Source organism: Phyllobates terribilis, unplaced genomic scaffold, assembly GCF_046119375.1.
Source record: "Phyllobates terribilis strain yellow unplaced genomic scaffold, ASM4611937v1 Scaffold_4__5_contigs__length_816908805, whole genome shotgun sequence".
Taxonomy (NCBI): domain Eukaryota; kingdom Metazoa; phylum Chordata; class Amphibia; order Anura; family Dendrobatidae; genus Phyllobates; species Phyllobates terribilis.
The window spans coordinates 675987350-676011596 of NW_027362764.1; the positions used below are offsets into that span (position 1 = coordinate 675987350).

Below are 24247 nucleotides of genomic sequence, written 5' to 3' on the forward strand. Positions count from 1 at the left end.
ATTTTGATGACGTTTTGCCCTACTGCCCAGCTCGGCTAGCATGGACCGCCGCCTTGCCGGACACCGACCTTAAGTAACTTAGATGATGGAAGCCCCAAGGCCTCTGAGCCAGTTGGCAGCTAAGTATGCTACCCCGCCGCCTTCACGCAGGCCTGACACCGAGCTCCTTGTCACGGCTAGGAGTGCTTATTGACTCCGCAGCTCGCCGCGTGGAAATGATGGCGTTAAAAGCACCCGGGGCCGTGAAGGGGCCAGGCTTTCAGCAGGTGCCCAGGGAAGGTTTTGGATGCCGGCCGCCTAGCGAGGGCCAGCAGAAGTAACATGTATCTCTGCAAAGAAGCTTGTGTAACCAAGCCAGACGGCTGCCAAAGAGCTAACCTCAGTGCAAGGAAGGCAAGGAAGGTGCAGAAGGAATTGGGGAGGGGGGGGTGATTCCTGATAGGGCCCTGAAATCATAAAACAGGCAGGAGAGTCTGATGCATATGACTCGCCCCCTGGGCCGTGGGGCACTCGGTTCCGGGCAATAGGGAGACGATGGGGGTAGTAGTGGCGACCCGGTTCCGTGGCTCAGGGTGGTCAGGCCAATGGTAGTCTGCTACGTTCTGCTAATAATGTCCGACTACGCCACCCGTGGATTGCGGTTATTAGGAACCGCTGCTGCATGCAGACCGCTGGGGCTGATGAGGTGTGCAGCTAGGGTAGTGTGACTCCCCGCGGGAAGAGTGCGGCCCCAGGGCAGTATAATGGATGGTGGGAGTGATGGCAGTGAGAATCCCAGTGCTGATAGTGCGGGAGGAGCAAGGAGCACACAGACAACAAGTTGCAGTCCAGGGTCTTTACTACAACAGGTAAACTGACCCATAAACAGTCCCGGCTAGGAGGGGACCTGGACGTCTGAGAGCAATGGGGAAATTGGCCCTGGTCAGGGTGAGGGTGTAGGCCTACCGTGCTTTCTGCGCTCCTTCTGGCTATCTCCTCCTGATAGGGTAACAGCCCACGTTTTCGAGCTTTCCGTGTATTCTCGCCTGTATGGCCTGCGACGTGGGTTCCTTTCTGCTCCCAGCCTTGTACGGCTTTACTGGTCTCTTCAGTTGTGGCAGGGCCTCCAGGCTTCTTCGGCCAAGGAATGTACAGTCCCTTGCGGACTGGTTCTCTGCTGGGGGATGTGGAATCCTTCCAGCCTCAGACACCAAAGTCTGGTAAAATTAAGTCTTTTCTCTGCCAAGACAGACTCTCTTCGCCTCTTGTCTCTGGCTTGTGGCTCTCCTCCTGCCACACTTCCTCTTAGGTGCAATCAACTTTCTGTCCCTGCTCCACTCTGGGACACGTCTCAGAGCTGAGACAGGCAATCCAGTTCTCTCTAACCCTGCCCCCAGCACCAGCTTTTATAGGGGCAGCCTGCTCCCCCTTCTGGCCTGAGACAGGAGGCATTGCATGCTAATGTTCCCCTGACCAGAGAACCTCCCCCTTGCTCTCAGACACAGCTTTAATACATTTTGTGGCATCCAGGCCAGGGTGACACATTCCCCCCTAGTGAAATTTAGTACTCCGGGACTAAACAATAAACAAGACAATATGCATAACAATAAAACATTAATAGACAGACGACGCACAAATTGAGTTCTTAAGGTCACAGTGTGGCCTGTGACCGGGTGTCCATATCACCAATACAACGGGAGCCTTAACCAGGTGGGGGTCTGTCCTACCCCAAGTCCTTCACAGTCTTAGTTCATTCCTGGGTTAGGCTCAGAATGCAGTCCATACAAGGTCCCGGTTATAAAAAGTCCATAACCTGTGAGTCCTTACGGTAGCTGCAAGAAACTGAAACACACTATTAATAAACATGCAGGTAACTTGGCAAACATTTCAACATTTGGCAACAGGGTTATTTACAATCTTAGTACACTCTATATTCTCCAGCGAGCGGGTATCTGCCCCTTTGTGCTCCTGGTTGACCTCCTTAACCCACTGTCTGGTGGTGGACCAACCTGGCTTTCCCCACTAGCGTTAGGGGTACAGCTACCAACTGGGTGTACAGGTAGGGCAGGCAGCTGTCTGCGGGTTCTTTGGCTTACCGCAGGCATGGCAGGCTCACTGTCAGCAGAGGGTTGACTCTCCTGGGCTGCTGGTACAGGCTCTTCTGCCTCTGGAACTGCTGGCTCCTCTTCACCTTCCGGCTCTGGTGTTGGTTGTTGCTGGGCCGGTTGCAGGAAATGCAGGACGGGTACCACTATGGCATCATTTATGCGAGTCCAGGACTGAGGGAACTCTCCGAGAATGGTGCTGATCATTTCTTCCTTGTCCTCTGCGGGTTCAAGGTCACTCTGATCCTCTTCTGCACTACGGAGTTGCTCGGGGCACCTTTTGAGGTGGTCTCTGGAGACGACACTAGTGGTTTCTCCTCCGTCCTTGGTGATTACGCACACCTTTGGGTTGTCGTGGTCAGACTGCAGTACGGTGTAGGGTTCCCTTTCCCACTGGTCGTCCAACTTATGTAGCCTTCTTTTTCGCTTTAGGACTTGCTCACCAGGTTCTAGGGGACCAGCAGGGGCGTGTTGATTGAAGAGTCTTTCTTGCTTCTCTCTCACCTGGGCCAGGCTCTTCTCCACACTCTCCTGTACCTTCTTGTACTGCAGTTGCCTTTCCGTATCCCAGTCCGCATCCGGGGAGGTGTCCTCAGGTATTAGGACTCCCATCTCCAGGTCTACGGGCAGCTTACCCGGTCTGGCTCGCATCAGGTAAGCCGGGGTGCAGTTGGTAGCATTCACCGGGATATTGTTGTATAGGTCTATCAGGTCCGGCAGTTTTTCTGGCCACAGGCTGCGTTCCTCCAGGGGCAACGTCTTCAGGAGATCAATGACTATATTGTTCATCTTCTCACACATCCCGTTGGTTTGTGGATGGTAAGGCATTGTCCGAATTTTCTTACAGCCATAGAGGTTGCAGAACTCCTGGAAGATTTCAGCCTCGAACGCTGGACCCTGGTCTGTCAGGACCTGTTCCGGATACCCGTGTGGACGGCAGAAGTATTGCTGGAAGGCTCTGGCCGCTGTTTGGGCTGTCAAGTCCTTTTCCGGGACCACCACTAGAAAACGGGAATAGTGGTCCACGATTGTCAGGGCATAGATGTATCCTGACCGGCTGGGAGCCAATTTGACATGGTCCAGAGCTACCAGCTCAAGAGGCTGCATGGTGACGATGGGCCTCAAGGGTGTCTTCTGGCTGGTGCGGTCCTTCCTCCTCAGGTGACAAGGGCCACAGTCTCTGCACCATTTTTCTACAGCTCCTCTCATGCCGACCCAAAAGAACCTTCCTCTTAGTAGGAACTCCAGTTTCTTCCAACCGAAGTGTCCCGCTCTGTCATGGAAAGCCCCCAGGACCATAGCTGCATCTCGCTTTGGGACCACGACTTGCCAGGTCAGCTCGTGCGTCCGGTGGTTGACAATCCTTCTGCACAACTTGCCTTCGTAGAGGAACAGCTTGCTCTTCTCCTTCCTTAGCTGCTTGGCTTCCTCTGGGGCATCTGGATCTAGGCGGGTGTCTTCCCGGGTCAGCAGATCTTTCACCAGGCGGACTGCAGGGTCACTATCTTGGGTCTCGGCCCAGCTGTGGTGAGGTAGGGGATTCATCATCACAGTTGTTAGATAGTCCTCCTTCACGCGGTGAGAGTGTTGAGCGGCTCCATACCGGTGAAACGCGGGGAGTTCTACCTCCTCCAGCTCTTCTGGGTCTTCGTCACCTTCAGGTAAGTGAGGCATTCTTGATAGATCGTCCGCATTGGCGTTGGTTTTGCCTGCCTGGTACTTGATCACGAAGTCATAGTTGGAGAGACGGGCCATCCACCGCTGTTCCAGGGCACCCAGTCTTGCATTGTCCAGGTGTGTCAACGGGTTGTTGTCCGTGTACACGGTGAACTTTGCAGAGGCCAGGTAATGCTTGAAGCGTTCCGTCACGGCCCACACCACCGCCAAGAAATCTAGCTTGAAGGAGCTGTAATTCTCCGGGTTCCTCTCGGTGGGCCTCAGCTTCCGACTGGCGTATGCGATCACCCGTTCTCTGCCCTGTTGGTTTTGGCACAGTACGGCTCCCAGTCCCACATTACTGGCATCTGTGTGGAGAATGAAAGGCTGGCCGTAATCAGGGTAGGCCAGGATCTCATCCCCCGTGAGGGCCATCTTTAGCTGGCGGAAGGACTCCTCTTCCGGTTTATCCCACTTGAAGGGTGGCTTTTGACTTCGGGACTTAGACTGTCCGATCAGGAGGTCCTGCATAGGAGCTGCCATCTTAGTGAACCCGGGGATGAACCTTCGGTAGTAGCCTACCAACCCGAGAAACTGTCTCACCTCTTTGATGTTCGAGGGGCTTGGCCAGCTCTTGATTGCCGTGACTTTGTCAGGGTCGGGGGCCACTCCTTCCGCGCTTACCACGTGCCCTAGGTACTGGACCTTTGGTTTCAGCAGGTGACACTTCCATGGTTTCACCTTCAGGCCATAGCCTGCCAGGGCTTCGAACACCTCGGCCAGGTGCTTTAGATGGTCCTCGTAGGTCTTCGAATAGACGATCACGTCGTCCAGGTAAAGGAGGATTGTATTGAAGTTTCGGTGCCCTAGACAGCATTCCATCAGCCGCTGGAAGGTCCCTGGTGCGTTGCAGAGCCCGAAAGGCATACAGTTGAACTCGCTCAGTCCCATCAGGGTGGTGAAGGCGGTCTTCTCCTTGTCAGCCTCTGCCACAAGAACCTGCCAGTACCCGCTAGTAAGGTCCAAAGTAGAAAAGAAGTTAGCAGATTTTAGTGCGGCTAAAGACTCCTCTATTCTAGGCAGCGGGTATGTGTCTTTGTGGGTGATACGGTTGATTTGTCTATAGTCCACGCACATTCTCATGGTGCCGTCTTTCTTTTTCACCAGAACCAAGGGGGCTGCCCAGGGGCTACAGCTATCTCTAATGACCCCAGCTTCCTTCATCTCTCTTAGCATGCCCTTGGCGTTCTGATAATGTGCAGGGGGTACAGGCCTGTGTCTCTCTTTTATTGGTGGGTGGCTCCCTGTGGGGATGTGGTGTTCTATCCCCTTTACTCTGCCGAAGTCCAGCGGGTGCTTACTAAAGACTCTCTCGTACTCCTGTACCACCCGGTAGACTCCTTGTTTTTGGTGCAGGGGAGTGGAGTCAGCACCCACATGGAGTTTCTGGCACCAGTCCTCCTTTTGTTTCTGGGAGCCATTACCCTCCGCCTGAGGAGATGGAGGCAAGGGTTCCACGGCCCTGATAGCTTGGTGTTCGACAACAAACAGTTTGGCGAGTGTAGCGTACCTGGGTAAGTGTACTTCCCTCTCCCCAATGTTGAGGATGCGGACGGCCACCCTCCCATGACGGACATCAACCACCCCCCGGGCTGTCAAAATGGTGGGCCTGCTGTCTGAGTACACGGGTTCTACCATGGCTTGGTAGTCTCTACCTCTCAACCCGATTGCAGTCCGACACCAGATCATCATTTCACTTTTGGGAGGCATGGAAATGGGGAATGGGTCACTCAGTCTTACGCTACCGATCTCACCACCAGACAGTTCTACCTGCTGCCGTCTCATCAGGGCTTTTATCTCCTTGTTGAGGACCCTCTGTTGGCAGGAACTAGCATTCACCGCCACCTGTTGTAGAATTACAATTACCTCTGAAAGACAATTTTCAATTATGTTAGTACCCACAGTTATTTTAGGGTGACTTTCATGACCGTCAATGTCCACAATAATCACTCCCTGTGCCGGCAGTTCAACTTTACCAATTTTAATGATCATCTCCTTGAACCCCATCTGCGGCACGGGTAAGCCATTACTGGCGATGATGCTCAAGTTACTGTCTGGATACCGTGTGATATCAGCATCAGTCCAATACTGCTTAAAAAGTACATAAGGGATTGTGGTTACTTGCGACCCAGTATCCAGCAAGGCGCTCATGGGGATACCGTCCAGCACCACGGGTAAAACCGGGTGCCCCCCAACGTACTTATCACGCCAATTATAAGGGCCTGGTGATCTTATGCCTGGGGGTCGGCCCTCTGCCCCAGGTTGGACCCGTTTAAATTACAGTACCTGGAAATGTGTCCGGGCTGGTTGCATCGACGGCAAATGGGCTGTCCATCCTCTGCGTAGCGGTCTGTGGGCCTCCCTCGGAATGAAGGGATCCTCCTCTGTCGACGCCACGGGACATCCTCCGGACTTGAAGCCAGCTCGATGGGTCTTGAAGGGTCCACTTGCAACACCTGGACGGTTCTGGTCAACGCCACGACGCTCCTGGTTAGCTCCTGGACTTGGTGGTGCAGGCCTTTCGACGGGGCTTGGTTCAGGGCCTGTGCATCAGCCTCCACGGAGTCCATAGAGGAGGGCGCCGCCTCCTGGTGGTAGGTGATAGCAGGGCGCGGGGGTTTATAGCGCCACTGGTTGCAGATTCACGGAGCACCCTTATGGCCCTGTCCTTAAATTGGGCAAAGGTCAGGTCGGGGTTCTGAAAGAACATGAGGCGCAGTTGGGCCCTGTGGGCGCTAGACAGCAGACCTTCTATGAATTGTTCTGTTAGCAGCTTATCGGTTTCCTGCACACTGCCAGGGTCAGTTTGTTGAATAGCCCTCAAGGCTTCCTGCAGATTTAGGGCATAGTCTCTAATGCTGTCCTGTGCCCGCTGCCTACATCCTTAGAACCTTATTTTAATCTCAGCGGAGGTACGTGTATCAAAGGTACCCCGCAGCTGGGCCAGGATACCCTTCACAGTCCTTTTCTCCTCAGTGGGCCATGATTTTACCTCCCTTTGGGCTGCGCCAGTTAACTGCCCTGTCAATATGCTGACCTTCTGCTCCTCTGTCAGGGGGTAAACCTGGAACAAACTGTATAGTCTTTCCTTAAAGTCAGTTAGGGCATGGGGCTCCCCTGAGTATTTGGGCAGCCAGGCCGCTCCAGGGATGTAGGGCAGGGAAAAGGGCATCACTGCTGCTGCAGCTGCGTTGGTGGTAGTGGGCGCCTCTGTGTCTGACATCTTCCTCCCACCTAGTTAAGCGTGGCCTACCTTCCAGCGATCCTCTTCTGTAAGCCGCGGCTCCGCTGCTGCTGCTATGGACGAGGACCTGGCGTCGCGTCCTGATGACGTCAGCGTCGCTCTCTCTCCCTTCCAGGACCTTGCGCAGCGTCGGAGCGTGGGGCGGAGCTTCGGATCTCGCGCGGTTTTGACGTCCACGCCCCTCTTCTTCCTGCGCGGCGTCCTGAAGATGGCGTCCGATGGCGGGAAGCAGCTGCGGATGGCGGGAAGAAGGCAGAAGACGGTGGGAAACGGTCCAAGATGGCGTCCGATGGCGGGAATCGGCTCCGGATGGCGGGAAACTTCGCCACAGGTAAGTTTACAAAAGTCTTTTTCAGGCACGCAGTACCCGGTGGTTGCGGGCACGAAATCCTGCCGACTACGCCAAAGCTGACTCGCCCCCTGGGCCGTGGGGCACTCGGATCCGGGCAATAGGGAGACGATGGGGGTAGTAGTGGCGACCCGGTTCCGTGGCTCAGGGTGGTCAGGCCAATGGTAGTCTGCTACGTCCTGCTGATAATGTCCGACTACGCCACCCGTGGATTGCGGTTATTAGGAACCGCCGCTGCATGCAGACCGCTGGGGCTGATGAGGTGTGCAGCTAGGGTAGTGTGACTCCCCACGGGAAGAGTGCGGCCCCATCGCAGTATAATGGATGGTGGGAGTGATGGTAGTGAGAATCCCAGTGCTGATAGTGCGGGAGGAGCAAGGAGCACACAGACAACAAGTTGCAGTCCAGGGTCTTTACTACAACAGGTAAACTGACCCATAAACAGTCCCGGCTAGGAAGGGACCTGGACGTCTGAGAGCAACGGGGAAATTGGCCCTGGTCAGGGTGAGGGTGTAGGCCTACTGTGCTTTCTGCGCTCCTTCTGGCTATCTCCTCCTGATAGGGTAACAGCCCACGTTTCCGAACTTTCCGTGTATTCTCGCCTGTATGGCCTGCGACGTGGATTCCTTTCTGCTCCCAGCCTTGTACGGCTTTACTGGTCCCTTCGGTTGTGGCAGGGCCTCCAGGCTTCTTAGGCCAAGGAATGTACAGTCCCTTGCGGACTGGTTCTCTGCTGGGGGATGTGGAATCCTTCCAGCCTCAGACACCAAAGTCTGGTAAAATTAAGTCTTTTCTCTGCCAAGACATGCTCTCTTTGCCTCTTGTCTCTGGCTTGTGGCTCTCCTCCTGCCACACTTCCTCTTAGGTGCAATCAACTTTCTGTCCCTGCTCCACTCTGGGACACGTCTCAGAGCTGAGTCAGGCAATCCAGTTCTCTCTAACCCTGCCCCCAGCACCAGCTTTTATAGGGGCAGCCTGCTCCCCCTACTGGCCTGAGACAGGAGGCATTGCATGCTAATGTTCCCCTGACCAGAGAACCTCCCCCTTGCTCTCAGACACAGCTTTAATACATTTTGTGGCATCCAGGCCAGGGTGACACACATGGTGACGAAGAGGTTGTCGGGGCAGCGTGTGCATGCTGGCTTGTGTGTGAGAGTGCGCTTCCTAGGTGTGGCGCGCTGCAGACAGTCAAAGGGATTGTTCCCTTTCATTAAAAGTTAATCCCCGGCTGCAGCCTATTAGAAAGCAACTAACCGCGCTCTACTCACCCTACCCGGGTCTACCGGTGAGTCTCGCCTCTGCTCCCGGCCTGTGGCATTGGCCGTGAAGCTGACGTTCCGTCGACAGCGCTGCAGCAGATCAGTGAGCTCAGCGGCTCTGAGTGGGGCATTGTGTCTACAAGACCTTTTAAGGAAGCCAGCAAAAAAATTGAAGAGAAGGGAAAGCACAAAAGGACCTGGTCTTGCTGAGCACTGGAAAGGGCAGCCGGCAGCCAGACGTCAAAGTAGAAAAGCAGCAAGTGAGAGGCTTGTCTGTGCCTTCAAAGTAGAAAAGCAGCAAGTGAGAGGCTTGTCTGCGCCTTCAAAGTAGAAAAGCAGCAAGTGAGAGGCTTGTGTGTGCCTACGGCCAAACCACTCTGTACATGCCCGACCTTGTCTAATCTTGGAAGCTAAGCAGGGTTGGGCCTGTTTAGTACTTGAATGGGAGACTGCTTGGGAATGCCAGGTGCTCTAGGCTTTTGCTTTTTCTTTCCTTCCACCAGCAGGGGGCACTCTCTTCTATGCCTTTTTTCCATTCCGTTTCAAAAGTGCACACATTCATTCTCTTTTCTTTTTTTCATTTTCTTTCTCTCTTGCGCTATTTCATCTCTGCAAAATACCAGCATCCTTCTGACCACCGTGGGCCTCCAGCATTGTTGCTTATTTACTTTTAATGCTAGGCTCCTTTTCACCAGGACCAGCGTCTCCCACGTGACTGGAGGCAACCACCGGTAACCCCAAGCAGAAGACCTTTGCAGGCAACACAACCCTCCCCACTGAAGAGCAGCTCAAAGTCACTGGCAACCATCTCACCCTCTTAATTCATTCACCTCTGGACGTCTCGCTCAGCCCCCAAGTTACGGGTCCAGCTTGCTCTTTCTGTCACATTACCGCGATGAAGGGTTTAGCCTGCAGGAGACCCTGCGCCGAGTCATTTTTGAAGACACCTGATGCGGCGGGTGAATCACTGCTAAACAAACCACACCTGTATGGACGGCACAGCCTTTGCATGGACCCTTCGGAGCCTGCCCCGTCACGGCCAGATTGCTCGCCAACAAGCGATCCTGAGAAAGGCTGGCCGGGCGATGGATCGAGCAGCGTCTACTGGCCATACCACCTTGGATACGCCTGATCTCGTCTGATCTCGGATGCAGGGCTGGGCTCGGACAGTACTTGGATGGGAGACCTCGTGGGAACACCGGGTGCTGTAGACTATTTTGATGACGTTTTGCCCTACTGCCCAGCTCGGCTAGCATGGAACGGCGCCTTGCCGGACACCGACCTTAAGTAACTTAGATGATGGAAGCCCCAAGGCCTCTGAGCCAGTTGGCAGCTAAGTACGCTACCCCGCCGCCTTCACGCAGGCCTGACACCGAGCTCCTTGCCACGGCTAGGAGTGCTTATTGACTCCGCAGCTCGCCGTGTGGAAATGATGGCGTTAAAAGCACCCGGGGCCGTAAAGGGGCCAGGCTTTCAGCAGGTGCCCAGGGAAGGTTTTGGATGCCGGCCGCCTAGCGAGGGCCAGCAGAAGTAACATGTTTCTCTGCAAAGAAGCTTGTGTAACCAAGCCAGACGGCTGACAAAGAGCTAACCTCAGTGCAAGGAAGGCAAGGAAGGTGAGGAAGTAATTGGGGAGGGGGGGTTGTGATTCCTGCTAGGGCCCTGAAATCATAAAACAGGCAGGAGAGTCTGACGCATGGTGACGGAGAGGTTGTAGGGGCAGATAGGGGGTGTTGTCACGTGCGAGCACGTGTGCATGCTGGCTTGTGTGTGAGAGTGCGCTTCCTAGGTGTGGCGCGCTGCAGACAGTCAAAGGGATTGTTCCCTTTCATTAACAGTTAATCCCCGGCTGCAGGCTATTAGAAAGCAACTAACCACGCTCTACTCAACCTACCCGGGTCTACTGGTGAGTCTCGCCTCTGCTCCCGGCCTGTGGCATTGGCCGTGAAGCTGACGTTCCGTCGACAGCGCTGCAGCCGATCAGTGAACTCAGCGGCTCTCAGTGGGGCGTTCTGTCTACAAGACCTTTTAAGGAAACCAGCAAAAAAATTGAAGAGAAGGGAAAGCACAAAAGGACCTGGTCTTGCTGAACACTGGAAAGGGCAGCCGGCAGCCGGCAGCCGGCAGCCAGACTTCAAAGTAGAAAAGCAGCAAGTGAGAGGCTTGTCTGTGCCTATGGCCACACCACCCTGAACGCGCCCGATTTCAGAAGCTAAGCAGAGTTGGGCCTGGTTAGTACTTGGATGGGAGACCGCCTGGGAATACCAGGTGTTGTAGGATTTTGCTTTTTCTTTCCTTCCACCAGCAGGTCGCACTCTCTTCTGTGCCTTTTTTCTATTCCCTTTCACAAGTGCACACATTCATTCTCTTTTCTTTTTTTCATTTGCTTTCTCTCTTGCGCTATTTCATCTCTGCAAAATACCAGCATCCTTCTGATCACCGTGGGCCTCCAGCATTGTTGCTTCTTTACTTTTAATACTAGGCTGCTTTTCACCAGGACCAGCATCTCCCGCGTGGCTGGAGGCAACCACCGGTATCCCCAAGCAGAAGACCTTTGCAGGCAACACGACCCTCCCCCCTGAAGAGCAGCTCAAAGTCACTGGCAACCATCTCACCCTCTTCCTTCATTCACCCCTGGACGTCTCGCTCCGCCCCCAAGTTACGGGTCCAGCTTGCTCTTTCTGTCACATTACCGCGATGAAGGGTTTAGCCTGCAGGAGACCCTGCGCCGAGACATTTTTGAAGACACCTGATGCGGCGGGTGAATCACTGCAAAACAAACCACACCTGTAGGGACGGCACAGCCTTTGCATGGACCCTTCGGAGCCCGCCCCGTCACGGACAGATTGCTCGCCACCAAGCGTGTTACAACTCTCCTGTTAGGTTTTTTTTATTTTGCTGGTCACATGACCATTTTGCCTATTTTATCCGGCTCCGCCCTCCTGGCTTTGCTGGACTTCATTTGTATTTACTACTGTTGAGCTAGCTTGTTGCTCTGTTGCCGTTCTCTGTTAGTTTTGCTAGGTCTTCTGACCCCTATGCCTTTTTGTTGTGTGTTTGTCTTTGACTGCTACTATTTCTGCTAGGAGGTGTCCAACTTTTCCCAGTCCCTAGATCTTGTAGGGATCCCTCCCTCACATCTATAGGTCTGCGTTCAGACTAGCCGAGGACTTTAGCGGGTCTGATCGCAGGATCAGGTTCCCCGTTACGTCGTAGGGATCTAGTTTAGTTCTATTGTAGGGATAGATCTCCTTTCTTTCCTTAGTCTCTGTAGCAGATCATAACAGTAATTCCAGCCATAAAAAAAAAAAAAATTCTCTAAGAAAAGACCTCCAGTTTTCCATCATGCTCTCCGTGCAAGATTTGGCTCAATGCTTGCAGGGACTCTCTCTGGAGGTGACCAAGCTCCAACAACACGTGAGTAGCTGTTCTGGAGCGCATTTTGTGGAGCCTAAGGTACGTCTGCCTGATCTATTTTTTGGCAAACAACAAGATTTTTTTTCTTTTAAAAATGCTTGTCTATTATATTTTCGTTTGAGACCCGGATCCTCTGGTGATGAATCACAGCGCATAGGGATCATAATGTCACTTTTGCGCAAAGATCTTCAGGGATGGGCCTTCTCTCTCCAACCTAGTGATCCGTGCTTTAGATCAGTGGATAGTTTTTTTTCTGCTTTGGGTTTGTTGTACGATGATCCTGATCGTGTCTCATCTGCTGAGTCTGAATTAAGACGTTTGAGGCAGGGATCAGGTAATGTGGAAAAATATTGTTCTCACTTCCGTCGGTGGTCTGCCCAGGTGGGGTGGAACGATTCTGCTCTGAAAAGCTTGTTTCTTGCAGGGCTATGTGAAAGGGTAAAGGATTTACTGATTGCTTATCCCACACCTGGAAACTTGCAGGAGGCAATGCAATTAGCTATACGGGTGGACAGGAGACTGCGTGAAAGGGTTAATGAGAGCAAATACTCTGCTATGTCAGCTTCGAGTCCTGAGAGGTTCTGTGCTGACAATGGAGAGCCGATGGCACCCCGCTCTCAGGAAAAAGCCCGCCGACTTTCTGAAGGCTTGTGTTTCTATTGCGGAAATTCGGGTCATTTTATTAAGAGCTGTGTGCTTCGTAAGAAGAAAGAAAAAAAAATGGTCAGTCATGCTCGTATTGCCTGTTTAAATTCTAAGGGAGTATTCCTATCTGCCACTACTGCTGCTCAGGATGAATTAATTGAGTTTCGGGTATTTGTGGATTGTGGATCTACTCTGAATGTGATTGATGGGGGATTCTTGGAAAAACTTAGATTAGAACCTAAAACTTTGTCATCCCCTATTGCTGTGGTTTCTGTCGATGGCTCTCCCTTGAAGAGTGTTACTCACAAGGTCTGTGAATTTCCCCTCACTATTAATGATATTCATCAAGAGAATTTGGATTTGGTGGTATTGGATAATTTGCCTTCTCCAGTAATATTGGGGTTACCCTGGTTAAAATTGCACAATCCTGTACTGGATTGGTCTACCAATAAAATTAAGTCCTGGAGCCCTAAGTGTTATGACAAGTGTTGTAACGGGTGCATTGCTGCTGCGGATAGAGGGGAATTGCCTGTACCTATTCAGGATTTTTGGAGAGTTTTTTCTGAGGAGGAGTCGCAGGTTTTGCCTCCCCATAGAGACTATGATTGTACCATTGAATTTGTCCCTGGCGCGACTCTTCCTAAAAGTCGTTTATTTAATCTTACTATTCCTGAAAGAAAGGCTTTGGAAGAATACATACAGACAAGCTTGGCCGCCGGTCACATTAGGCCTTCCAAGTCTCCTGTAGCTGTTGGATTTTTTTTTGTAAAAAAAAAAGATGGCGGTTTACGTCCTTGTCTGGACTTTCGTGAGATTAATAAAATTACTGTACGCAATCCTTACCTACTGCCATTGATTCCTGATTTATTTAACCAGTTAGTGGGGGCCAAGTGGTTCTCTAAAATTGATCTCCGGGGGGCATACAATTTGTTGCGCATGAAGGAGGGTGATGAATGGAAGACTGCTTTTAACACTCCTGTGGGTCATTTTGAGAATCTGGTTATGCCTTTTGGTCTCACCAATGCTCCAGCATTTTTTCAGAATCTTATTAATGATATCCTTAGACCTTTAATCGGCAAAAATGTGGTTATGTATTTGGATGACATTTTGATTTATTCGCCGGATCTGGAGTCTCATTGGCGGAGCGTACGTGAGGTATTACAGTTATTAATGGACAATTCGCTTTTTGCTAAGCTGGAGAAATGTGAGTTCGCTGTACAGAGAATTAGTTTTTTGGGCTACATTATCTCCAGTGAAGGTTTTGAGATGGACCCGGTTAAAGTTCAAGCTGTGCAGGAATGGCCTAGGCCTATTGATTTGAAATCGATACAGAGGTTTTTGGGTTTTGCCAATTATTACAGAAAATTCATAAAAAAGTTTTCTATTATTGTCAAACCGCTGACCGATCTCACCAGGAAAGGTGCTAATGTGGTTCAGTGGACTTCTGAGGCTATTGAAGCTTTTGTGTTTCTAAAGGAGAGGTTCACCTCTGCTCCCATTCTTATGCAGCCTGATGTGACTAAGCCGTTTTTGGTTGAGGTTGATGCTTCTTCGGTGGGGGTTGGTGCGGTGTTGTCTCAGGAAAACAAGGATGGAGTACATCCCTGTGCCTTTTTTTCAAAAAAATTTTCCGAGACTGAACTTAATTACGATATTGATAATCGGGAATTGCTGGCGATTAAACTCGCATTTGAACACTGGCGTCATCTCTTGGAAGGTGCTGAATTTCCCATTCAGGTTTTCACTGATCACAAAAATCTGATCTATCTTGATGCTGCCAAGCGCTTGAATGCCCGTCAGGCTAGGTGGGCACTTTTTTTCTCGCGGTTTAATTTTTCCGTTACTTACATCCCGGGTACCAAGAATGTTAAAGCGGATGCTTTGTCTCGCAGCTTTTCTCCCATGGTCGGTGTTGAGGAGGAAGAGGAGACCATTTTACAAGAAGGTGTTGTGATTGCTGCTTTGGACTCCGTTTTGGAGGATGAGATTCTTAAAGCACAGGAGAATGCCCCATCTAACACTCCCCATGGAAGGTTGTTTGTGCCTAGGACCTTTAGGAGAGATTTGTTTGTTGAGTGTCATGAGTCTCGGTTGGCAGGTCATCCAGGAATTTCTGAGACCAAGAGACTTGTGGGTCGCAGTTTTTGGTGGCCTGGATGGCAGAAGGAAGTCATTAAGTGGGTGCGTCAATGTACTGTTTGTGCAAGATCCAAGTCTTCGCATGCTCCTGCTGCGGGGTTGCTTTGCCCTCTGGAGGTTTCTAGTGCACCTTGGACACATCTGGCTATGGACTTTATTACTGACCTTCCTCCCTCTGAAGGTTTCACGGTCATCTGGGTGGTCGTGGACCGTTTTAGCAAGATGTGTCACTTGGTTCCCTTCATCAAACTGCCTTGCGCTAAGACACTCGCTAAGGCCTTTGTCAAGGAGATTGTCAGACTACATGGTGTTCCTACTGACATTATTTTTGATAGGGGACCTCAGTTCGTGGCTCGTTTTTGGCGTGCCTTTTGTGACAGGTTGGGAGTTCATTTGTCGTTTTCATCCGGATATCATCCTGAGTCTAATGGCCAGACAGAAAGGAAGAACCAGGATGTTGAGCAGTTCTTGCGTTGTTTTGGGGCAGACAATCAAGAGGGTTGGTCTGAGTTTCTGCCAGTTGCTGAATTTGCTCTTAACAACCATACATCCTCTTCTGCTGGCTGTTCGCCTTTTTTTTGTTGTTCTGGGAGACATCCGTCTTTTGGGTCATTTTCCAAATTGGTTTCGGCTGTGCCTGAGGAGGAGAGTTTTTCCGGTGATTTGGAGAGAGTTTGGACGGATGTGCGTGGTAATCTTCAGGAGGCTAACAAAAAATCTAAGAGGTACTTTGATAGGAAACGGCAAGAGATTTTGTTTGCGGTTGGTGACATGGTTTGGTTGTCCTCTAAGAATCTGCGATTGAGGATTCCTTCTAAAAAATTGGGTCCCAAGTTCGTAGGGCCCTTTAAGGTACTTCAGATAGTTAACCAATCTGCTGTTAGGCTGGAGGTTCCTACGTCCTGGAGGATTAATCCGGTGTTTCATGTTTCTCTGTTGAAAAAAGCTGATGTGTCGGATGGTGACGCCTCTGCCACTGTTCCTCCGGTGGTGGAGGACGGGGAATATGAAATTTCCCGCATCCTAAATTCTAGACGGTATAGAGGGAGTTTGCAGTATCTCGTCGCTTGGAAGGGTTTCGGACCTGAGGATAACTCATGGGTGAGAGCGGATTATGTTTCTGCCCCCAGACTTGTCCGAGCGTTTCACCGGAGGTTTCCTGGTAAGCCTGGGCCTAGGGGATCCGGAGGATCGTCTTAGAAGAGGGGGAACTGTTACAACTCTCCTGTTAGGTTTTTTTTAGTTTGCTGGTCACATGACCATTTTGCCTATTTAATCCGGCTCCACACACCTGGCTTTGCTGGACTTCATTTGTATTTACTACTGTTGAGCTAGCTTGTTGCTCTGTTGCCATTCTCTGTTAGTTTTGCTAGGTCTTCTGACCCCTATGCCTTTTTGTTGTGTGTTTGTCTTTGACTGCTACTATTTCTGCTAGGAGGTGTCCAACTTTTCCCAGTCCCTAGATCTTGTAGGGATCCCTCCCTCACATCTATAGGTCTGCGTTCAGACTAGCCGAGGACTTTAGCGGGTCTGATCGCAGGATCAGGTTCCCCCTTACATCGTAGGGATCTAGCTTAGTTCTATTGTAGGGATAGATCTCCTTTCTTTCCTTAGTCTCTGTAGCAGATCATAACAAAGCGATCCTGAGAAAGGCTGGCCGGGCGATGGATCGAGCAGCGTCTACTGGCCATACCACCTTGGATGCGCCTGATCTCGTCTGATCTCGGAAGCAAAGCAGGGCTGGGCTCGAACAGTACTTGGATGGGATACCTCCTGGGAACACCGGGTGCTGTAGACCATTTTGATGACGTTTTGCCCTACTGCCCAGCTCAGCTAGCATGGAACGGCTCCTTGCCGGACACCGACCTTAAGTAACTTAGATGATGGAAGCCCCAAGGCCTCTGAGCCAGTTGGCAGCTAAGTACGCTACCCCGCCGCCTTCACGCAGGCCTGACACCGAGCTCCTTGCCACGGCTAGGAGTGCTTATTGACTCCGCAGCTCGCCGTGTGGAAATGATGGCGTTAAAAGCACCCGGGGCCGTGAAGGGGCCATGCTTTCAGCAGGTGCCCAGGGAAGGTTTTGGATGCCGGCCGCCTAGCAAGGGCTAGCAGAAGTAACATGTTTCTCTGCAAAGAAGCTTGTGTAACCAAGCCAGACGGCTGACAAAGAGCTAACCTCAGTGCAAGGAAGGCAAGGAAGGTGCGGAAGGAATTGGGGAGGGAGGGTGGTGATTCCTGCTAGGGCCCTGAAATCATAAAACAGGCAGGAGAGTCTGACGCATGGTGACGGAGAGGTTGTAGGGGCAGATAGGGGGTGTTGTCACGTGCGAGCACGTGTGCATGCTGGCTTGTGTGTGAGCGTGCGCTTCCTAGGTGTGGCGCGCTGCAGACAGTCAAAGGGATTGTTCCCTTTCATTAAAAGTTAATCCCCGACTGCAGGCTATTAGAAAGCAACTAACCGCGCTCCACTCACCCTACCCGGGTCTACCGGTGAGTCTCGCCTCTGCTCCCGGCCTGTGGCATTGGCCGTGAAGCCAACGTTCCATCTACAGCGCTGCAGCCAATCAGTGAGCTCAGCGGCTCTGAGTGGGGCCTTCTGTCTACAAGACCTTTTAAGGAAGCCAGCAAAAAAATTGAAGAGAAGGGAAAGCACAAAAATACCAGGTCTTGCTGAGCACTGGAATGGGCAGCCGGTAGCAAGACATTAAAGTAGAAAAGCAGCAATTGAGAGGCTTGTCTCTGCCTATGCCCACACCACCCTGAACAAGCCCAATGTCGTCTGATCTTGTAAGATATGCAGGGTTGGGCCTGGTTAGTACTTGGATGGGAGACCGCCTGGGAATACCAGGTGCTGTAGGCTTTTGCTTTTTCCTTCCTTCCACCAGCAGGGGGCACTCTCTTCTATGCCTTTTATCCATTCCCTTTCATAAGTGCACACATTCATTCTCTTTTCTTTTTTTCATTTGCTTTCTCTCTTGCGCTATTTCATCTCTGCAAAATACCAGCATCCTTCTGATCACCGTGGGCCTCCAGCATTGTTGCTTCTTTACTTTTAATACTAGGCTCCTTTTCACCAGGACCAGCGTCTCCCGCGTGACTGGAGGCAACCACCGGTAACCCCAAGCAGAAGACCTTTGCAGGCAACACGACCCTCCCCCTGAAGAGCAGCTCAAAGTCACTGGCAACCATCTCACCCTCTTCCTTCATTCACCCCTGGACGTCTCGCTCCGCCCCCAAGTTACGGGTCCAGCTTGCTCTTTCTGTCACTTTACCGCGATGAAGGGTTTAGCCTGCAGGAGATCCTGGGCCGAGACATTTTTGAAGACACCTGATGCGGCGGGTGAATCACTGCTAAACAAACCACACCTGTAGGGATGGCACAGCCTTTGCATGGACCCTTCGGAGCCCGCCCCGTCACGGCCAGATTGCTCGCCACCAAGCGATCCTGAGAAAGGCTGGCCAGGCGATGGATCGAGCAGCGTCTACTTGCCATACCACCTTGGATACGCCCGATCTCATCTGATCTCGGAACCAAAGCAGGGCTGGGCTCAGACAGAACTTGGATGGGAGACCTTCTGGGAACACTGGGTGCTGTAGACCATTTTGATGACGTTTTGCCCTACTGCCCAGCTCGGCTAGCATGGAATGGCGCCTTGCCGGACACCGACCTTAAGTAACTTAGTGTTAGAACCTTGCTGTTAGGTTTTTTTTCCTTTGCTGGTCACATGACCTTGTTGACCTATTTAATCCTGCTCCGCCCTTCTGGCTTTGCTGGACTTCATTGTATATCTACTTTCTAGCTAGCCTGTGCTCTGTGTCTTGCTCTGTTAGTTTGCTTGGTCTACTGACCTCTATGTTCTATATATTTTGTTTGTTCGTCTGTCTGCTACTATTTCTGTTAGGAGGTGTCCCATATTCCTCCCAGTCCTTAGTACTTGTAGGGATTCCTCCCCCACATCTATAGGTCTTCATACAGACTAGCTTAGGACTTTAGCAGGTCTGATCGCAGGATCAGGTTCCCTGTTACATCATAGGGATTCAGCTGAGTTCTATCGTAGGGACAGATCTCCTCTCTTTCCTTAGCTCTGGTAGCAGAACATAACAGTAAGTCCAGCCAGCAAATTCTCTAAGGAAAGATTTTTTTTGTTCCATCATGGTGTCGGTTCAGGATTTGGCTAAACACCTGCAGGGACTCTCTCTGGAAGTGGCCGAGCTCCGTCAGCACGTGAGTAACTGTCCTGGAGCATATTTCTTGGAGCCTAAGGTATGTTTGCCGGATTTATTTTTTGGTGAACATCGAGAATTTTTTTCATTTAAAAATGCTTGCTTATTGTATTTTCGTTTGAGACCCAAGTCCTCTGGGGATGAATCCCAGCGCGTAGGGTTCATAATGTCACTTTTGCGCAAAGAGCCTCAGGAGTGGGCCTTTTCTTTGCAACCTAGTGATACATGCTTCAGATCAGTGGATAGTTTTTTTTCTGCTTTAGGACTATTATATGATGATCCTGACCGTGTCGCATCAGCTGAGACTGAGTTGAGACGTTTAAAACAAGGATCAGGTAATGTCGAAAAATATTGTACTCATTTTCGTCGTTGGTCCACTCAAACAGGGTGGAACGATTCTGCTCTGAAAAGTCTATTTCTTGCTGGGCTCAGTGAAAGGGTTAAAGACCTGCTAATTGCTTATCCTACACCTGAGGATTTGCAACAGGCTATGCAATTAGCTATACGGGTGGATAGAAACTGCGTGCTAGGGTTAATGAGAGCAAATCCTCTGCTATGTCAGTTTCTGGTTATGATAATGTGTGTACTAACAGTGGTGAACCGATGGAGATTGGATCGGTGGCACCTCGCTCTCAAGAAAAAGACTGTCGTTTTTCGGAAGGCTTGTGTTTCTATTGCGGAAAATCTGGTCATTTGATTAAAGGCTGTGAGCTTCGTATGAAGAAAGAAAAAAAAATGGTCAGTCATGCCCGTATTGCCTGTTTAAATTCCAAGGGTATATTTTTAGCTGCTTCCACGATTGCTCAGGAAAAATTAATGGAATTTCGGGTGTTTGTTGATTGCGGGTCTACACTGAATGTAATTGATGGGGGATTCGTGGAAAAACTCAATTTAAAACCTGAACCTTTATCATCCCCCATTGCTGTGGTTTCTGTGGATGGTTCCCCTTTGAAGAATATTACTCTCAAGGTCTGTGAATTTCCTCTCACTATTAATGGTGTTCACCATGAGAAATTGGATTTGGTAGTGTTGAATAACTTGCCTTCTCCAGTAATATTGGGATTGCCCTGGTTAAAATTTCACAATCCTGTACTGGATTGGTCTACCAGTGAAATTAAATCCTGGAGCCATAAATGTTATGACAAGTGTTGTAACGGGCGTATTGCAGCTTTGGATAGGGGAGAATTGCCTGTTCCTATTCAGGATTTTTGGAGAGTTTTTTCTGAGAAAGAATCGCAGGTTTTGCCTCCCCATAGAGACTATGATTGTTCTATTGAATTTGTCCCTGGAGCGACTCTTCCTAAAAGTCGTTTATTTAACCTTACTATTCCTGAGAGGAAGGCTTTGGAGGAATACATACAGACAAGTTTGGCCGCCGGTCACATTAGGCCCTCTAAGTCTCCTGTGGCGGTTGGATTTTTTTTTGTAAAAAAAAAGGACGGCGGTTTACGTCCTTGTCTGGATTTTCGTGAGATTAACAAAATTACGGTACGCAATCCTTACCCACTGCCATTGATTCCTGATCTGTTTAACCAGTTATTGGGGGCCAAGTGGTTCTCTAAAATTGACCTTAAGGGGGCATACAATCTGTTGCGCATGAAGGAGGGTGATGAATGGAAGACTGCTTTTAACACTCCTGTGGGTCATTTTGAGAATCTGGTTATGCCTTTTGGTCTTACTAATGCTCCTGCATTTTTTCAGAATCTGATTAATGACATCCTTAGACCTTTGATCGGTAAAAATGTGGTTGTGTATTTGGATGACATTTTGATTTATTCGCCAGATCTGGAGTCTCATTGGCGGAGCGTGCGTGAGGTATTACAGTTATTAATGGACAATTCGCTTTTTGCTAAGCTGGAGAAATGTGAGTTCGCTGTACAGAGAATTAGTTTTTTGGGCTACATTATCTCCAGCAAAGGTTTTGAGATGGATCCGGTTAAGGTTCAGGCTGTGCAGGAATGGCCTAGGCCTATTGGTTTGAAATCGATACAGAGGTTTTTGGGTTTCGCCAATTACTATAGAAAATTCATAAAAAATTTTTCTAGTATTGTCAAACCTCTGACTGATCTCACCAGGAAAGGTGCTGATGCGGTTCAGTGGTCTTCTGAGGCCATTGAAGCTTTTGTGTATCTCAAGGAGAGGTTCACCTCTGCTCCCATCCTTATGCAGCCTGATGTTACTAGGCCGTTTTTGGTTGAGGTTGATGCTTCCTCTGTGGGGGTTGGCGCAGTATTGTCTCAGGATAACGGGGAAGGATTAAATCCCTGTGCCTTTTTTTCAAAAAAATTTTCGGAGACTGAATTGAATTACGATATTGGTAATCGGGAATTATTGGCTATTAAACTCGCATTTGAACACTGGCGCCACTTCTTGGAAGGTGCGGAATTTCCCGTTCAGGTTCTTACGGATCATAAAAATCTGATATATCTTGACGCTGCCAAGCGCCTGAATGCCCGTCAGGCTAGGTGGGCACTGTTTTTCTCGCGGTTTAATTTCTCCGTTACTTACATCCCTGGTACTAAGAATGTTAAGGCGGATGCCTTGTCTCGCAGTTTTTCTCCCATAGTCGGTGCTGAGAAAGAGGAAAACATTTTACAAGAAGGTGTTGTGATAGCTGCTTTAGACTCCGTTTTGGAAGATGAGATTCTTAAAGCTCAGGAGAATGCCCCATCTAACACACCTCATGGGAGGTTGTTTGTGCCTGGGACCTTTAGGAGAGATTTGTTTGTTGAGTGTCACGAATCTCGGTTGGCAGGTCATCCCGGAATCTCTGAGACCAAGAGACTGGTGGGTCGCAGTTTTTGGTGGCCTGGATGGCAGAAGGAAGTCATTAAGTGGGTGCGCCAATGTACTGTATGTGCTAGATCTAAGTCCTCACATACTCCTGCTGCGGGGTTGCTTTGTCCTTTGGAGGTCCCCAGTGCTCCTTGGACACATTTGGCTATGGACTTTATAACTGACCTTCCCCCCTCTGAGGGTTTTACTGTCATCTGGGTGGTCGTGGACCGTTTTAGCAAGATGTGTCACTTGGTTCCCTTCGTCAAACTGCCCTGCGCTAAAACTCTCGCTAAGGCCTTTGTCAAGGAAATTGTCAGACTTCATGGCGTTCCTACTGACATTGTTTCTGATAGGGGTCCTCAGTTCGTGGCTCGTTTTTGGCGTGCCTTTTGTGACAGGTTGGGAATTCATTTGTCGTTTTCGTCCGGATATCATCCTGAATCTAATGGCCAGACAGAAAGGAAAAACCAGGATGTTGAGCAGTTCTTGCGTTGTTTTGTGGCAGACAATCAAGAGGGGTGGTCTGAGTTTCTGCCACTTGCCGAATTTGCTCTGAACAATCATACATCTTCTTCTGCTGGTTGTTCGCCTTTTTTTTGTTGTTCTGGGAGACATCCGTCGTTTGGGTCGTTCTCCAAGTTGGGATCTGCCGTGCCTGAGGAGGAGAATTTTTCCGGTGATTTGGAAAGAGTTTGGACGGATGTGCGTGGTAATCTTCAGGAGGCCAACAGAAAATCTAAAGACTACTTTGATAGGAAACGACAGGAGGTTTTGTTCGCTGTTGGTGACATGGTTTGGTTGTCCTCTAGGAATCTGCGGTTGAGGATTCCTTCTAAGAAATTGGGTCCCAAGTTTGTAGGGCCCTTTAAGGTGCTTCAGGTTGTCAACCAATCTGCTGTTAGGTTGGAGGTTCCTACCTCCTGGAGAATTAATCCGGTCTTTCATGTCTCTCTGTTAAAAAAAGCTGTTGTGTCGGATGGTGACGCCTCTGCCTCTGTTCCTCTGGTGGTGGAGGACGGGGAATATGAAATTTCTCGCATCCTTGACTCTAGACGGTATAGAGGTAGTTTGCAGTATCTTGTGGCCTGGAAAGGTTTCGGACCCGAGGATAACTCTTGGGTGAGGTCAGATGATGTTTCCGCGTCCAGACTTATCAGAGCGTTTCACAGGAGATTTCCTGATAAGCCTGGTCCTAGGGGATCCGGAGGATCCTCTTAGAAGGGGGGGTACTGTTAGAACCTTGCTGTTAGGTTTTTTTTCCTTTGCTGGTCACATGACCTTGTTGGCCTATTTAATCCTGCTCCGCCCTTCTGGCTTTGCTGGACTTCATTGTATATCTACTTTCTAGCTAGCCTGTGCTCTGTGTCTTGCTCTGTTAGTTTGCTTGGTCTACTGACCTCTATGTTCTATATATTTTGTTTGTTCGTCTGTCTGCTACTATTTCTGTTAGGAGGTGTCCCATATTCCTCCCAGTCCTTAGTACTTGTAGGGATTCCTCCCCCACATCTATAGGTCTTCATACAGACTAGCTTAGGACTTTAGCAGGTCTGATCGCAGGATCAGGTTCCCTGTTACATCGTAGGGATTCAGCTGAGTTCTATCGTAGGGACAGATCTCCTCTCTTTCCTTAGCTCTGGTAGCAGAACATAACACTTAGATGATGGAAGCCCCAAGGTCTCTGAGCCAGTTGGCAGCTAAGTACGCTACCCCGCCGCCCTTCACGCAGGCCTGACACCGAGCTCCTTGCCACGGCTAGGAGTGCTTATTGACTCCGCAGCTCGCCGTGTGGAAATGATGGCGTTAAAAGCACCCGGGGCCGTGAAGGGGCCAGGCTTTCAGCAGGTGCCCAGGTAAGGTTTTGGATGCCGGCCGCCTAGCGAGGGCCAGCAGAAGTAACATGTTTCTCTGCAAAGAAGCTTGTGTAACCAAGCCAGACGGCTGCCAAAGAGCTAACCTCAGTGCAAGGAAGGCAAGGAAGGTGCGGAAGGAATTGGGGAGGGGGGGGTGATTCCTGCTAGGGCCCTGAAATCATAAAACAGGCAGGAGAGTCTGACGCATGGTGACGGAGAGGTTGTAGGGGCAGATAGGGGGTGTTGTCACGTGCGAGCACGTGTGCATGCTGGCTTGTGTGTGAGAGTGCGCTTCTTAGGTGTTGCGCGCTGCAGACAGTCAAAGGGATTGTTCCCTTTCATTAAAAGTTAATCCCCGGCTGCAGGCTATTAGAAAGCAACTAACCGCGTTCTACTCACCCTACCCGGGTCTACCGGTGAGTCTCGCCTCTCCTCCCGGCCTGTGGCATTGGCCGTGAAGCTGACGTTCCGTCGACAGTGCTGCAGCCGATCAGTGAGCTCAGCGGCTCTGAGTGGGGCGTTGTGTCTACAAGACCTTTTAA

At 50.5% G+C, this 24247-nt stretch overlaps 6 pseudogenes; all 6 read left to right on the forward strand.

Moving 5' to 3' along the window:
* Positions 1-9011: 9011 nt before the first annotated feature.
* LOC141270173 (5S ribosomal RNA) lies at positions 9012-9130 on the forward strand (annotated as a pseudogene).
* A 621-nt stretch (positions 9131-9751) lies between these two features.
* On the forward strand, positions 9752-9866 carry LOC141270085 (5S ribosomal RNA; annotated as a pseudogene).
* A 957-nt stretch (positions 9867-10823) lies between these two features.
* Positions 10824-10932, forward strand: LOC141269824 (5S ribosomal RNA; annotated as a pseudogene).
* A 5599-nt stretch (positions 10933-16531) lies between these two features.
* Positions 16532-16651, forward strand: LOC141267447 (5S ribosomal RNA; annotated as a pseudogene).
* A 943-nt stretch (positions 16652-17594) lies between these two features.
* On the forward strand, positions 17595-17713 carry LOC141269526 (5S ribosomal RNA; annotated as a pseudogene).
* Positions 17714-18333: 620 nt separating this feature from the next.
* On the forward strand, positions 18334-18453 carry LOC141269481 (5S ribosomal RNA; annotated as a pseudogene).
* The last annotated feature ends 5794 nt before the right edge of the window (positions 18454-24247 follow it).